This window comes from Bubalus kerabau, chromosome 15, assembly GCF_029407905.1.
Source record: "Bubalus kerabau isolate K-KA32 ecotype Philippines breed swamp buffalo chromosome 15, PCC_UOA_SB_1v2, whole genome shotgun sequence".
Taxonomy (NCBI): Eukaryota; Metazoa; Chordata; class Mammalia; order Artiodactyla; family Bovidae; genus Bubalus; species Bubalus kerabau.
The window spans coordinates 33,036,499-33,052,994 of record NC_073638.1 but is presented as its reverse complement, the minus strand read 5'-3'; the positions used below and the strand labels follow the sequence as shown (position 1 = coordinate 33,052,994).

The 16,496-nt window shown below is 41.9% G+C and overlaps 1 long non-coding RNA gene across 1 annotated transcript in view; it reads left to right on the top strand.

Annotated features, from left to right (window-relative positions):
- The first annotated feature begins 8,232 nt into the window (after positions 1–8,232).
- The window catches only part of LOC129628856 (uncharacterized), a 316,173-nt gene continuing 307,909 nt past the window's right edge, over positions 8,233–16,496 (top strand). Inside the window, exon 1 of the long non-coding RNA XR_008702946.1 lies at positions 8,233–8,297. This is a non-coding gene — a long non-coding RNA (uncharacterized LOC129628856). The remainder of the gene's footprint in view (positions 8,298–16,496) is intronic.

The following is a 16,496-nucleotide window of genomic DNA, read 5'->3' as shown; positions in this document are numbered from 1 at the left end:
CCACCTAGGTCATCGGAGCACTGAGTTGAGTTCCCTGTGTTGTAACAGCAGCTTCCCACTAGCTGTCTATTTCACACCTGGCAGTGTATGTATGTCAGTGCTAGCCTTTCAATTTGTCCTTCTTTCCCCTTCCCCTACTGTGTCCATGAGTCCATTCCCTACGTCTGTTGTCTCTTTCGTGCCTTGTAAATAGGTTTGTCAGTGCCATTTTTCTAGATTTCATATATATGCATTAATATATGTTACTTGTTTTTCTCTTTCTGACTTACTTCACTCGGTATAACAGACTCCAGGTTTGTCCACGTCAGCACAAATGACCCAATTACATTTCTTTTTATGACTGAATAATATTCTATTGCATATAAGTATTAATACCATTGGGCTTCCCTGATAGCTCAGTTGGTAAAGAATCTGCCTGCAATGCAGGAGACCCTGGTTCGATTCCTGGGTTGGGAAGATCCCCTGGAGAAGGGATAGGCTACCCACTCCAGTATTCTGGCCTAGAGAATTCCATTAACTGTATAGTCCATGGGGTCACAAAGAGTTGGACACGACTGAGCAACTTTCAGTTCAACACAGCTTCTTTATCCACTCATCAGTCGATGCATATCTGGGTTTCTTCCGTGTCCTGGCTGTTGTTAAAATAGGGCTGCGCTGAATATTAGACTACATGTGCCATTTTGAATTATCGGGATATATGCTCAGTGGTGGCGTTGCTGGGTCATATTTGAGCTATGTGTCCTTCTTCACAAGTGTGAATTGAAGGAGAAATGGGAAGGGGCATGGAAGTCTGTCCACTTACTCATATCATTTATTGGTGCCTTCTGAATCCCTGCAGGCCTGATGCAGAATTTCCATTGCACAGGAATTTCTCTCTCAGTGATCAGGTAATACCAAGCTTCTGATGGGCAGCCCTCATCACACAGATACTTGGTATCCCGTTGTCTTTCATTTACTCATGTGCTTCTTTTCAAACGGCAGTCAGCAGTCATCTCTGCTGCAGGAGACATGGTTTCCCTCCACATTCACAGTCTGCTCAGTGTTCTAGTGTGGCCTACAGTTCTACACAACATCTTTATCCATGTCTAGTATCTCTAGTATCAAGTATCAATACCATTGAATCTAGTCCTGAATGGCAATTGAATCTGAATTTGAATTGAATCTGAAATTGAATCAGAATTTGAACTAGAGGCTGGACCTGCAGTGAAGCCTTATCTTACCCTGAATCTCACTTGAAACTTCACTTAATATCATGATGTTCAATTTCATGACTGTTATCTCCTGTCAGTTCTGTTCTGTGGAGGATAGCCACCTCTGAGCTTCTCAAAGATGGTGGTGACCCCATCACCAGTGCATTTCTTATTATCTGAAGGAGGAGAGTGTGCTCTGGGTTTTCCCAAAATAATGGTTTCTAAACTCTTATACTTTAGTGCATTCAGTGCTGAGGTGAAAATACGCAGAAGGAGGACAGTGGGGCCCACTGGGCTTTCCTGATCCAGGTAGGAGACCCGGAAAGCCTTTGTCTCTCTACCTGTGATTATTTGAGGTAAAGAATAACATGCAAGCTCATGGGACAAGAAGGGACCTCAGTAAGCACCGGTTGCCCCACCTCCCACCCCCTGCAAAGAACCTCTTGAGGTTGAAAGAAAAGTGATAAGGAACAGAGCTGGAGCAGAGATCCAAACTGATGTTTAAAGCAGTTATCTGAGTTGACAGGTGTAGTTTTGCTAATTGATTATCTCATGTATTTGGTTTTTATGGCAGAGAACCAGTGGCATGAATCTCTGAAAGCCATTCATCCTCCTAATTTCTGTGAGACAACGGCCTCCTTTGCTCACCCATCATCTTTAATACACTGGGGAGTTAGTTGTGAACTTTCCATGTAGAGGAAACGGCAGTCTTGAGCCTGCATAGAGTGGAGACTCTCTTTGCCCCTAGCTCCATTCCATCTCCTCTTCCTGGGCTCCCCTTACAGCCTGGTCCTGGCAGGACTGCTTCTCCACAGTCTGTAGCATTCCACGGGGTGAGGCCTGAATTCTATTCTAGGATTCCTGGAACAGTGAGATAGAAGCCAGGAAGGTTACCTTATACATCCTGAGGGTTTAATAAATCATTCTCCCCTCTGCCTGTCTGGGTCAGTTCTGAGAAAGAATGGTAGTCTACTGCCTCACAAGGCCTAGGGAACAGTGGCTCCCAACACCAGTCGTCACCGGTGGTTCAGCTTGCAGCTTAACCTTCAGTGGAACGATTTTCCTGACTGGGAATAATTAGCTTCTGGGACAAGGAAAGATAGCCAAATGCAAAATAATTAAGAAGACAAGATCTGTGCATTTCAATAACTCACTCATCTTGTCCCCCTGCCCCTCGCTGACATGGAGGCAAGGGCCAGGGCTGGAATCCTTTCCAACTGGAACAAGAACCTGTCTCCATTCCGAGCCAAGGCGGAGTTAAATAAGCCATTGTGCCATGTGCTCATGGGTAATTAGGCATGAAAAGGATCTGCCGTCGGCTCCCTCCATTGTTCCTCGCAAGCTGTCCTGTTGCCATGTGCCCGAGCCCCTGGGTCTCGGAGCTGGCACTGCTACAGAGATGGGGATGTTGTCGTCATGGCAACTGCTCTCTGCTAAGCAACTTTATGGTCTAATATTATTAAGGGGGCAGGGGTCAAAAGCCAGCGAAGGACTTTGTCTCTGAAGCCCAGGCTGACTGTGGCAGGGACGGGGCAGGATTGCAAGCTCATGGGAGAAGAGGGGTTCTCAGTCAGTACCGGTTGCCCCCGCAAAGAATCTTCTGAGGCTGAGAGATGGCCATACTGTGAAGTCAATAAAATATGACTGTGAAACGCCCAGTTTCTCATCTCCATGTCCTGTTCTCCCCCTCACTCTCCCTTCAGGTGCCCCATACCCTGCTGCTCCCTCCTGGGAAAGGATGTGCTTTCAATAGTTTCCATCTGAATGCAAATTTTAGTCACTGTTCATCCGTATTTGTGTTTGTATTTCCAATCTTATCTCCAACTGTGAAGTGAAAAGCATTGACTAGGAGGGGGTGGAAAACATTTGGGGGAGATCCCTTTTCCCCAAACCCTAAAGTTAAATAGTATATTAACTGCCTTTTCTTTCAAGTTTAATTTTTTATTATGGATAATTTCAAACACTGACAGAAGTGGGGAGAATAGTGTCATGGGATTCTGGGTACCCGTGGTCGCAGGAGCCGTCTTTACAACCTTCTCAATTGACAGGTAAATACAGAGCAGAAAGAAGCCTTTATATCCATCTCTTTTACCTCATCCTTAGCAAGAGAGGGTTACTCAGCAAGCCCGGGGTAAAAGATTCCTTCAAGACCTACACAGAAGAGGAAATACTGGGCGCTGTCTAGGTACCTTTAAAGCACTGGGTTAGGTGTTGAACGTTCTGCTTTATTCTCCCCTCCATCAGCCGGTCAGAAGACCTGGGGATGCCCAGAACACCCAGGTATCCAGCCAAGCAGGGGCCAAAGGTGGCTGGCCTCTCAGCCATTCTGCTCTGTTAGCCATGCTACTGTTCTTTGGTTTATACAGGCCCTATTTACAGGCTGCATCATCAAGTAATCTGAACCAACAGATGGACTCTCAGTGTTGACCAAGAGAAAGGTTCAAGAAAATGTTCTCAACCTTTGAAAAGCGTCGTTCATCTTCATATTAAGCGGCAAAATGGATCCGCTGTTCTAATAGAATCCCAAGTGCTGCCACCGTTGCAGAGGTACACTGGTGTTTCTTCTGAACTAACTTTTGACCTTCATGGACAGGGAGTAGAGGACAGTGCAGTCTAGGAGACTGTGTTCTAACGAGGTTATTCTTGTCTGTCTGCTAATGAATTAGGTTTATGATACTCCCCAATTATATTAAAAATGGTATTGTGGCATGAAAAAACCCTGGTTTAAAAAATAAAAGAGTCAACATAGAGTTCTGTGTGAGGTATAGAGATGTAAGAGTTGAGTTCAATTTCCCATGGCCAAATGTAATTTTCTATAGTGTAGACATGACAGCCGCTACCACCGGTGCTTACAGCTGGCACTACTGTGGCCATTTACCACCTAATATTTACCATTTCTAAAGGACTCTCTTGCCTAGCATAGCTGGAATAACTTTTTTTTTCAGTCAAACAAACATGTTAGAGTGTTTCAAGGTGAGATGTGTTGATTATTCAGTTATTGGATATTAGTGAAACTCGGCCAGAAATAAAAGACAGTAATGGCAGAGTAAGTACTATAAGAGAAAGAAGTGGCAGGTAGGTGGGATGGGGTGGATGTAGGACTGCTCAGTAAATCTTCAGCTGATGTTACTAAAAAGAGAATGCAGACAATTGTTCCTGTAATTGATATGACTCATGATTTTTTTTATTAGCATTTTATATTTTCACTTTTTAATATACCTACTCTTTCAATACGATTGTCCATCCTATGAGATAAGTAGGTCAAGGTTTACATCACTACTTCATAGGTAAGGAAATGAAGACTTGTTAAATAACTGAATGAGTTGGGCAAACATCAGCCCCATTCCCAATCCAGAGAACTTTAGGAACAAATCAGTAGGCGATTACTGGTTGAGTTCCTCAAAGTAGCTTACTGACATCTCTTCATTCCATTTTTATTTATTATTATTATTTTTTCTTTATTCCATTTTAAAGAACTCAAGTGGCCTTTGTTTTATACAACTCCTGTTCTGTTGCCTTACATTTTTATTTCACTTCACAGACAAAGCTCCTTTAAAATAACTTTGGTCAGGCTCTTCTGGTTGCAAAGAAGAGAGACACTCAACTCAGACTTACTCAAGGAATAAAGGAACTTAATGGGCATGTGTTTGCGCTGGAAACAGAAAGCTGTCTGGAGTTGAGGAGTTGTAGAGACCAGTGACTTCTTTCTCTTGAGTGACCCCACTTCTCTCTGCTGCTGGAGTCCATTTTTCTCTCTACCAAAGAATTCCTTAGCTTGCTTAAGCATTCAGTATTCCATTGTTTGTTCAGTCGCTAAGTTGTGTCCTACTCTTTGCAACCCCATGGACTGCAGCACACCAGACTTCCTTGTCCTTCACTATGTCCTGGAGTTTGCTCAAACTCATGTCCATTGAGTCGGTGATGCCATCCAACTCTCTCACCCTCTGTATTCTATAACTTTGTTCTATGTGTGACCCATTGTGGCTCTTCTGGCCTCTAAATGATAGCCTTTCTTCAGCTTTTCTTCTTTGACCCACTAATAAATTTTTATGATATATTCTTGCTCAAAGTCTTAGAAGAGAAAATATGATTGACTCAAGTGTTCTGAGGGTTTAGAATTAGCTGCCCTTGGATCAGATGTCCATGCCTGGTCTGTCAAATGTGGCCTGTTTGGGGATTCATATAAGACAAAACATAAGCTACCCTTTCAGGGTTACGCAGAGGAAAAAGAGATGGAAAACTCGAGTCAGGGCAGTACAGTTAAGCTTGCTGACTCTGCCTGCTTCCCTCTTGGTTACTCTTCAGTGTGGCCACCAAGGGTGCCAATGGCCTCTATGTTGTTATAAACCAATGGCCATTTTTAGACTTATAAGATCTCTTTTTTTGACCTTGCTATGTGTTTGACACTCTTTCATTAGAACCATTCTCTGTATTTTCTTCTTCTATCTCAGGATAATCTTTAAAAAATTTTTTTATTGAAAAACAGTTGATTTGCAATGTTTTGTTGATTTCTGCTATACAACAAGGTGATTCAGTTTTATATATATATGTATACATATATACACACATTTGTTTTTATAATCTTTTCCATTATGATTTATCACAGGATAGTGAATACAGTTCCCTGCATTGTACAGTAAGACCTTGTTGTTTGTCAATTTATATCTAATAGTTTGCATATCTCCAGATAATCTGCCTGCTCCCCCTTTCTACCAATCTTCACATTTGGACATACTATGGTTGTCTCTTAACATAATTTCCATAGGACAATTGGGTTTCCATCAGAACCATGTATTGATGTGATTTTGAAGTTTACATCTTCAAACTGGATCTGTCTTTTGATTGACCATCCACATCCCATTTGCCTTCCAAACCTCTATCTTGATGTTTTACGTCAGAAGTGTCAAACTCAATATGCCCCAGCGCGTGTATATAACTGTCCCACAAAAAAAATCTTTCTCAGCGTTTTGTTACTCACATCAGCAAATCTATTAGATCAATCAAAACAAATGACCATATCATTCATGACTCCTTCCCATCAGAGCCAACTTAGTATTGAGATTTTTTTGACTGTCTCCTATATATCTTGCATCTTCTCATTCTTGTCCATCTCTTCTATTGTTATCTAACTCAGACTCTACTCCAGTTGCCCATAGAGTGATCTTTTTAAGTCCAATATTCCTCACTTTCCAATCCATTCTCCACACTACAGCTAGAGTGATCTTCCAGAAATGAAATTCTGAACATGTTAGTCCATTGCATAAAATTCCTAAATAGCTTATCATCATTTAAAAGAGAAAGTCTGAATTTAGTATGGCTTCAAGATCCTTTATAACCTGATCCCTTACTATCTCTGAATCTTATCTACCACCACATTCTCAGAGCCTTTAATCCAGTCATATCATATGACTAATATTTTCCCCCAAGACAGGCTGTTTCATGAATCTGTGCTTTTTATATGCTATTCTTTCAACCATTTTCTGTTTGCCCAGAAAACTCCTACTCATCATTGAAGACCTATCTCCAGTGTTACTTATTAAGAGACTGTTTCTCATATAACCAGAGCTGAAGGCTACCTCTGTACCATTGTGTGTTTATACATCTTTTCTCCAGCACTCATCTGACTGGGTTGTGGTAATTTTTCACTTCTTAGACTTCCAGTTCTTTTCAGAGCAGGGATTTTCTTTACTCACTTTTGTAACTTTGCCGCCCAGTTGTTTCACAGAGCTAACTCTCAGTGGGCTTCCCTGGTGGCTCAGATGGTAAAGAGTCTGCCTGAAATGCAGAAAACCCAGCTCTGATCCTTGGGTTGGGAAGATCCCCTGGAGAAGGGAATGGCTACCCATTCCAGTATTCTTGCCTGGGAAACCCCATGGACAGGAGCCTGGTGGGCTACAGTCAATGGGATTACAAAGAATCGGACATGACTGAGTGACTGACACTTTGACTTTCAACCCTCCGTACTCAGAATATGAGATGCTTCTACCTTTCTGGGCTCAGGGAATGTTTGTTGCTGAATTAATACTGCTCTCTGATTTCCAGAGCATTTTCATAGGGTTCGTATTGTGTGGGGCTGTTACTGCATTGGATGATTTGAGTCATAGCTTCTCTCTGGGATTGGTCCTATTGAGAGCAGAGTGGAGTGGCTGGAAGGGGACCAGAGATCTCCCAGGTCTGTCTTTGATGGTGACATCACCCAGCTCTCCTATGTCATCGCTTGGGTGTAGCTGCCCTCTCTCCCCTTCAGATGTCCAGCGAGTTCCCACTCTTCTCTATTCTCAAGAATAACCTCTCTGTTCTTAGGAAATAATATGATAAGCTAATTCACCCATAGGTGAATGACTAATAGCACTCAAAGGACACCTGGCTTCAAAACCTGTCAAATCATAGTGGTCAGGCCACCACCAAGCAGCACCTTCAAAAGACCTGCATGTCTCCCACCCCCTAATTTCCTTCCTCAGCACTTGTTACTTCATTTCCTGAATTAAAACATGTGTAGCAACTTTGATAATATTAAGTTGTCAATCCATTAAATCTTATTAACATCTTGGCATTGGTGAGTTTGTCACAGTATTGGATTGGCCAAATATCTTACCGAAAAACCCAAATGAACTTTTTGGCCAACCTGGTATCTTATTTAGCAGAGCTCTGAGAGAATAAAGTTCTGACCAGGGGTAGGAGGGTAGAAGGGGGAACATAGGAACTGGGAATCAACTGTCTCTCTAAGATCTGGTCCAAAGTATGGGTCATGGGTAATTTGAGAGCAGGGGAACTGGCTGGCGTTTGGACAGTGGTGAGCGGTGATGAAAAGGGGAATGAGGGACTGAAAAGCAAAGAGGATATGTTTGGTGATTCATTCAGTACTTTTATTTAATTTTACTATGGGCTAGGCTCCAGGGTGATGGAAAAAAAAATTAAAAAGTGATGCTTCTGCATTGAAGAAACTCATTATGTGGGAACATTAGATACTGAAGGTTGCAAAATAGTGTCTCGATTATTATGGCAGAGGTTAAATATAACATGCTCGTTAAAACGAGCACTAGGAGGGAGCAATGAACTCTGATGGGGAAGAGAAGTCAGCAAAGCTGGGGAAGCTGCAGAGAGAAGGTAATCTTTGATATCTGAATGGGTAACTGTCTGAGTAGAGAAGAGGAGGAAGAATGTTTTAGGGAGGGAAAATGTGGGAAAGGTATTCACTGAACAAATATCTACTAGGCACCTACTATGGATCAGGTGCTTTTCTGATTGTATGGAGTAGATCAGTGAACAAGCAGTCTTCATGCTTACAGAATTTACAGTCTCGTTGGGGAGACAGAAAACAAATAAGATGAATAATTAAAACATATAGTAAGTTATATATGATAAGTGATAAACAGCAAGAGTAAAGCAGACATGAAACATGTGAAACATTTGGAGGAAGAGTAACCTTTTATTTATTTGGTCTTTTTTAAAATTAATTTTTATTGGAGTATAGTTGCTTTACAATTTTTTCTCTTTGTTTTTTACTTTTTAAATTATGAAAGTAGATAACACATTTACAAGAGACTTGGAAAATACAGAAGAAAATTACATATAGTTCCTCTATATTTTTAGGGCTTCCCTGGTGGCTTAATGGTGAAAGAACCTGCTTGCCAGCATGGGAGATGTAAGAGACACACGTTAGATATTACAGGGTCAAGAAGATCCCCTGGAGGAGATGGCAGCCTACTCTAGTATTCTTGCCTGGGACATCCCATGGACAGAGAAGTCTGGTGGGCTATAGTCCATAGGGTGGCAAAGAGTTGGATACAGCTAAGCAACTAAATAAACAACAACCTCTATATATTATAATTATTTTTTAAGTAGATAATTAAGAGTTTTAGTTAGAGTTTCAGTAGCAAACTCTCAAAAATGAATATACAGAAAAGTAAAAGAACATAATAGGCCTGGAAAGCACTGTGAACCAATTCAACAGAATTAAGATTTATGCAATTTTCACACAATAGTAGGATGCAAATTCTGTTCGAATTCCCATAGAATATGAACTTGGAGACACTGAAACATATCCAAAGACATAAAACAAGGTGCAAAAACTTCATGGTCTAAAAGTGTTGAAATCATACAGAGTCTGTTGTCTTATCACTGTGGAATTATGTTAGATGTCAAGATCAAAAGATATTTGAAAATAACCCACATATTTTCAAGTGCATTGTGACATTTACCAAGAGAGATCTTTGACTTAGCCATTGAAAACCTCAGTAAAGTTAGAGGGATGGCAGACCACAGAGAGTGACTGCAGAGAAGAAAGCTTTTAAATAAGAAACTAATATAAAAAGGAGAGATTAGTATCAAAGGTACTTTAAAAACCCATGTGTTTGGAAACTAAATGTCCACTTTTAAATGGTGATTGTATCTAAGAAGCCATAAAAAGGAAAATTAGAAAGTAGTTGTAATAGAATAAAAATGAAAAGAGAATTTACCAGAATTTGTTGCCTGTAGCTGAAGCTGCTCAATGCAGTTGAATACAGTGTGGAGTCTTGAATGAGGTATGAAACAAAAAAATGAACACTAGCATAAAATTTTGTGAAATTTCAATAACTTTAGTTAATAATGTATCACATGTTAATTTCCTGGGTTTTCTTTTTTTTTTTTTTTTTTGCTGCATAGTATTTATTTATATTCTCAGAATTAGATTAAAATTTTCAAGCCTCATTCACTTAAAAAAAATCACTAAGATAAACTTTCTGGACTTTTAGCAGTAATACCAGATGCCAAAATATATGGAACTATATAAAAGTTTTGAGTGAATGTAGATTAGAAATCTAGCATTCTCTCCATACTAAGTCAAACAAATGAAATAAAAATGTCATAAATTTTTTAGTTAGGCCAAAATTTAAAGTTTTCAAATATATATTATGCATACTATTTATATATGTGTGTATACAAAAGTTCTTGTATTAGGCTTGATAAAGGGTTGAGAAAGAACAACAACAAAAAGATAGAGAAATTGGAAAGCATAAACTAAATGAAATGAGATTAACGTTTTAGATGGGAGACCAGGAAAGGCTACCCGAGAAGGTGGCCTCTGGATAAAGGTCTGAAGGAAGAGAGGGAGCGAATCATATGAGATTATCAGAGGTAGGAATGCTTTGAGTAGAGGAAACCTAAAGAGCAAAGGCCTCTGCTAGGGGAAAGCATGGAGTCTTTGAGGGTCACAAAGGAGGTAAGAGGGACAAGAATGAAAAGATGGAGTAGGGGCTAGGAGGAAGTGAGGTTAGAGAGGCAAGGAGGAGGCAAAGAATTTGGAGCATTGTGGGTCACAGTAAGGACTTTGGTTTTTACCACGAGCAGATGGATAGCCATCAGAGGGGTCTGGACAGAGCAGAAAGGCATTCTTAGGTCCTAACAGCACCACTCTGGCTGTTATTTAAGAAATGACTGCAAGGAGTCAAGGAGAATGATTAGGAGGCTATTTTGACAGTCCAGGCGAGAGTTGATATTGACTGGAACTGCAGTAGAGGTAGAGGAGGTGGTGAGAAGTGGTCAAATCTTAGACTTATTATGACAGTGAGCCACATAAATTCATAACATTTTGGCATGAGGTGCAAGAGAAGGAAGAATCAAGAACAGCTCCAAGTTTTAAAGCCTGAGTAAGTTGCCATAAACAGAGAAAGGAAAGGAGTGGGTTTGGGGAAAAACAACAGGAGCTCAGTTTGAGGGCATGTTAAACTGTAATATCTAAGAGGTGATATTAAATAGGTAGTTTTGGGTATGTTGGGAGAGATCCAAGATCCAGGCTGAAGAGATAATATTGCTGCTGGTGCTGCTAAGTCGCTTCAGTCGTGTCCGACTCTGTGTGATCCCATAGGTGGCAGCCCACCAGGCTCCCCTGTCCTTGGGATTCTCCAGGCAAGAACACTGGAGTGGGTTGCCATTTCCTTCTCCAGTGCATGAAAGTGACAAGTGAAAGTGAAGTCACTCAGTCGTGTCTGACTCTTAGTGACCCCATGGAATGCAGCCTACCAGGCTCCCCCGTCCATGGGATTTTCCAGGCAAGAGTACTGGAGTGGGTTGCCATTGCCTTCTCCAGAAATAATATTGAGAGTCATCATTACCAGATAGAGAGTCATCCTAATTATATAGATAGTATTTAAGGTCATGAATCTTGAAGAGGTTATGTAATATAGATCGGAGATGACAATTTTTGTCAGTAAGTATAAATAGAAGACATTCTAGAAATGAGCAATGGGGGGATAGCTCTAAGAAGTTATACATTAAGGAGTAAGAGAGATGAGGAGAAACCAGGGAAACAAATAAATAGGGGCAGCCAGAAATGAAGAAGAAAAGAAAGATAATGTACTGTCCTGAAAGCTACGAATATGAAGTGTTTCAAGGAGAGTTTTCACTTACATCAAAAGCAGCTGATGGGTAAACAAAGTTGAGGACTTGAAAAATGGCCTTTGGATATAGCAACGTGTAGGTCATTTGTAGCTTTCTGTTCCAGTGGAGTGATGGGGACAAAAACTTGATTGGAGTGTGTTTAAGAAAGAAAGGTGCTCAACATCGTTAGCCATCAGGAAAATTCATCAAAGCTGCCATGAGCTACCGCTTTTCACCCACTAGGATGGCTGTAATAAACATGACAGATAATAACATGAATTGGCATGGAAAGGATTTGGAGACATTGAAAGCTTCATACATTGCTGGTGGGAATGTGAAATGGTGCCACTACTTGGGAAAACAGTCTGGCAGTTCCTCAAAAAATTAAACATAGTTACCATATGACCCAATAAATAATTCCATTCCTAGTGTATACTCAAGAGAAATAAAAACATACATCAACACAAAAATGTATGCATGAATGTTCATAGCAGCTTTATTCATAATAACCAAAAAAGCAGAAGTGACCCAAACACCCATCAACTAATGAATGAATACATAAAACACAGTACTATTTGGAAATTAAAAGGAATGCATCACTGATACATGATATGACATGGATGAACCTTGAAAACATTAAGCTAAATGAAAGAATCCAGTCACCAGATCACATATTAATTTCCATGTATGTGAAAAGTCCAGAATAGTCAAATCTATAGAGACAAAAAGACTAATGGTTGCCTGGGTCTAGAGGGTAGGAGACAGGGATGGATAGGGAATGACCTGCTAATTGATAGGAGGTTTCTTTGGGGCTGATAAAAATGTTGTAAAATTAGATTGTGCTAAAAACTGCAACTCTGAATACTAAAACTATTGAATTGTATCTTGTAAATGAGTGAACTGTATGGTATGTGAATTGCTGGTGCTGCTAAGTCACTTCAGTCGTGTCTGACTCTGTGCGACCCCATAGATGGCAGCCCACCAGGCTCCCCCGTCCCTGGGATTCTCCAGGCAAGAACACTGGAGTGGGTTGCCATTTCCTTCTCCAGGTATGTGAATTATATCCTAGTAAAATTCTCTCAAAAAATCATACTGTGAGGAAAGGAGAAAAATAAGTTGAAGGGGGAAACTGGATTAAGGAAGGAATTTTTTTTTTAGTCATAGAAATTTATCAGCATGTTTTATGATATTGCAGTTGATCTAATGGAACGAAAAAGTTTGATGACACAGGAAAGAGATTTGGTGGAGCAAGAGAAAATAAAGAGTGCATTGGTGAAGTGAGTATGGGGAGCTCATAGAAAATAATAACAGAAAGTGGAGTATATTCACTCTGCTTCTGGTAGGTAGGTAGATATGGAGTTGGAGGAATTTAAAATTCTATTCTAATTGCTTCATTTGAAAAATTATAGTAGAAAGCAAGTTGACTAGCTGAGAGTGAAGGTGGGGAAGGAGGTGCTGGAAATCAGAGAAAAAAAAAATCTGAAATAGTTGTCCTGGAGAGTAAAAAAAAAAAAAAATGAGTTAGGGAAGAAAAGAATGATTTCTGAGGAGAGTTAAGGACTGACCCATACAAGGTTGAGTGAGCCTGAATGTAAAATGAGACTAATTGGCTTGCTTGTGTATTTTCTCTCCAGCTATTTTCAGTTGCATGGGTTCAAGCATGGAGTAAGTTAAGAGTTGAACTTAGCCAGGGTTTTGATTTTGCCAGATTAGATTGGGTTTCCAGAAAACAGACTCTGAGGTGGAGATTTGTGTGCCGGAAGTTTATGGAGGAGCACGCTCAGAGACAACATCTGTGAAGAAGAGAGGGAAGGAGGAGCTGACCAGAGGAAGGAGAGGGTGACTGGCCAACACACGTGCAACAGAGTCTCAGCAATTCTGTAAGGAGTTACGGGGCTGGAATGCCTTCAGAGTTGTCCAGATTGAGGTAACGGGGGTGGTTTGCATCCCTTTGTAGATACTTAGATATGGGATTCCCCTGGGGAAGAGGTACTGTCTTGGGCAAGGAGACTTCCTTCGGGTGAAGGGAATTCTGCAAGAGGGACTTGGCTGTGAGAGGAAAGCCATCACTATTCCTAGGAGCTGAGGTAACAGTGCCTCAGTCCTCTGGGGAGGGGACACTTGCAAGACCACACAGTCCACTACAGTTCACCCTGGGCTCTGCTTGCTGGTGTATGAAGTTTACCCCTTCTAGGAAGAGCTCCTCCGAGTTTCTGATTGGTCTCCTTTTCCCAGGCATGCTTCCAAGAAGGTTAGTGGGACTAATCCCACCTCTGTAACTGGCTTGCAGGCTGTGCCTGATAAGCATCATCTCTGTATTCTGTACCCATTCTGGATTCTCTCTTTCTTTGGCTGGCACCTCTGCATATCTAGATGGCTCACCTAGTTTTTATACCTGAGGTGTCTGAGCCCGTGGTGACCAACCCATTCTCAGGATTTGGCTGTTGCATTTGTCCATTTACCATCAAAATTGGGTAGAGAAGTACCAAGAGATGCCACAGTGGATTACCTAGTTGCCAAACCCAGTTTTCACTCCCCCCCTTATGGAAGAGCCATCGTGTCTTCTAATGGTCAGGGTTAAGTTCTACCAGGTTGGTGACACCTTTCTTCAACTGCTAGTACCATGGTACAGGGAGCTCAAAGTGGCCAAGTGGCAGACGTCGTTTAAAGTTTGGCTTAGTCTGTATAGAATCCACCTGCAATGCAGGAGACCCTGGAGACCCAGGTTCAATCCCTGGGATGGGAAGATCCCCTGGAGAAGGAATGGCTATCTACTCCAGTATTCTTGCCTGGAGAATCCTATGGACAGAGGAGCCTGGCGGGCTACAGCCCATGGGGTTGGAAAGACTTGGACACGACTGGACAACTAAGCATGCATGCGTGCAATGTGTGTCTTTATTGATTTCCATTTTGCGATTGAGGAACTGTAAACCTGTGGGACACTGATGTGACAACAGGATGCTCCTGTTCCCAAGTGGATTGCTGGGACGCTAGGAAGCAGGCCACCTGGTTCCCAGACCCATGCATTTTACATACTGAGGACATGGGATCATAAAGTCATCACTGAGTTAAGGTGTGCACTGTGTTTTAGGGGATAGCACCTCATCCTTTCAGAGTATCATCTCCAAGCTGGTGCCAATTCTGCACTTCTGAAAGGTCTTTGTATTGCCTAACCAGTTTTATAGGGAGTGGTGCAGTATATAATGGGATCTTAAGTTCAGGTGCTCTCTGCCACATCTGCTTTAAATAAAGTTTCGTGGTACAGTCAATGTCATATGGCATTTCATGCTGGTGGATCAAACATTCCGAATGCTCTTGGTTAGTAGTGCTGGTCAAGGTCTTTTGGGCAGGAAAGGAAAACCCACATTGGGTTTGGATTTCCTGTGAAAGTGAATTGCTGTTCCTTTTAGCATGGTAGAGATTCAGTGCAGTAAACTTAGCACCAATGTCTTAGTGGTCTCCTCTAGTGATAGGGCCGCATCAGCGGCTGCCTCTTATATTAGTCTCTGTTGCTAGCAAGTTGAGCATTTGGCAGCATCAGTAGGGAGCCTCGGTAGCTAGATTGGCATAGCTGACTGGTGTTTCATGCTGGCGGGTTCACGAATAGCCTCTAACTATTACCGTAGCTACTCTATTCAGAAGCCTGTTATGCTATCCCTGGGATGACTACTAACAGTGGCTGGGAGAATTATTCAGTCCATTTAGTTGTTTATTGCTTATTCCATGGTGGGTGCCCTCTTGTGGGCATAGCCAGGAATAAAGACTTCCTTACTTTGTGATCCTTCCATACTTCCATTTGGGGCTTCCCAGGTGGCACAGTGGTAAAGAATCCAACTGCCAATGCAGGAGATACAAGAGATGCGGGTTCAATCCCCAGGTTGGGAATATTCCCCTGGGGTAGGAAATGGCAACCCACTCCAGTATTCTTGCCTGGGAAATTCCGTGGACAGAGGAACCTGGTGGGCTATAGTCCACGGGATAACAAAGAGTTGGACATGACTGATCAGCACAGTGGCGCATACTTCCATTCACACATCACTTCCCCTGGCCTCCTGTCCGCAATCTTCCCAATTTCCTAGGTTCTGCCCAACAAGCCACGTTCATTATCACTGCCCTCGGGTCATGTGTATTCTCATCTCAGGCCACTTCTTTCTCCATACAAAGTAGATGAACAACTTCTCCCTCTGAAGTCTACACATTGAGAGGACTTCCTCTCACCTCTGTCTTAGGTGTCACCTTTGAGTGAGGCTATAATACATCGGTGGCCCTCATTTATCTTGTAACATCATACTGAACTGATGCAGCCATGATCCAAACTTCAACTTTTTCATCCCCTGCCAGAGTGATCCTGCACCCCATGTAGTCATAGGTATGAGCTTAGAGACAGGTGTTGGTGCAATTGTGGGGATAACACTGGGGGCGGGGCTCTCTGCTTATTCTGCTTGTACCTGCTTGCAGTCCTGCTCATGCCTGATCCTGGTAGACCACTTCCATCTTAACAGCAAATTGCCATTGGGTCCTCTGGACCTTATAAAACATAGATCTCTCCAGATGGCTAGCAGGATCTAGCCCATAATGATAGTTCTGGCCACATGGCCTCTTAATGTTCAATGGTCAAATTCTTTATCTCAACCAGGGTCCAGTAGCAATGCAAGAAACATTGTGTCAAATAAATTACAGTTATTTGTTAGAAAAAGCATAGCCTTGCTCTAGATGCCTAAGAGTTTGTGCTGTGATTCTTTTATCCAAGTTTGGTGTAAAGTCCTTATGATGGACAGTCCATGACTCTGCTGGGTCATATGGCCCAGGTGGTTGGCTTCCTGCAGTGTGGTCTTGATTCCTGTTCTAGGCCTTACTTGGAGCTGAAAGACTTTATATTGCTCAGTAATTGGGTCAGAGAAGCATCCCAAGAGTGGAATATGCTGCCTCTAGAATGTGGAGAGGTTT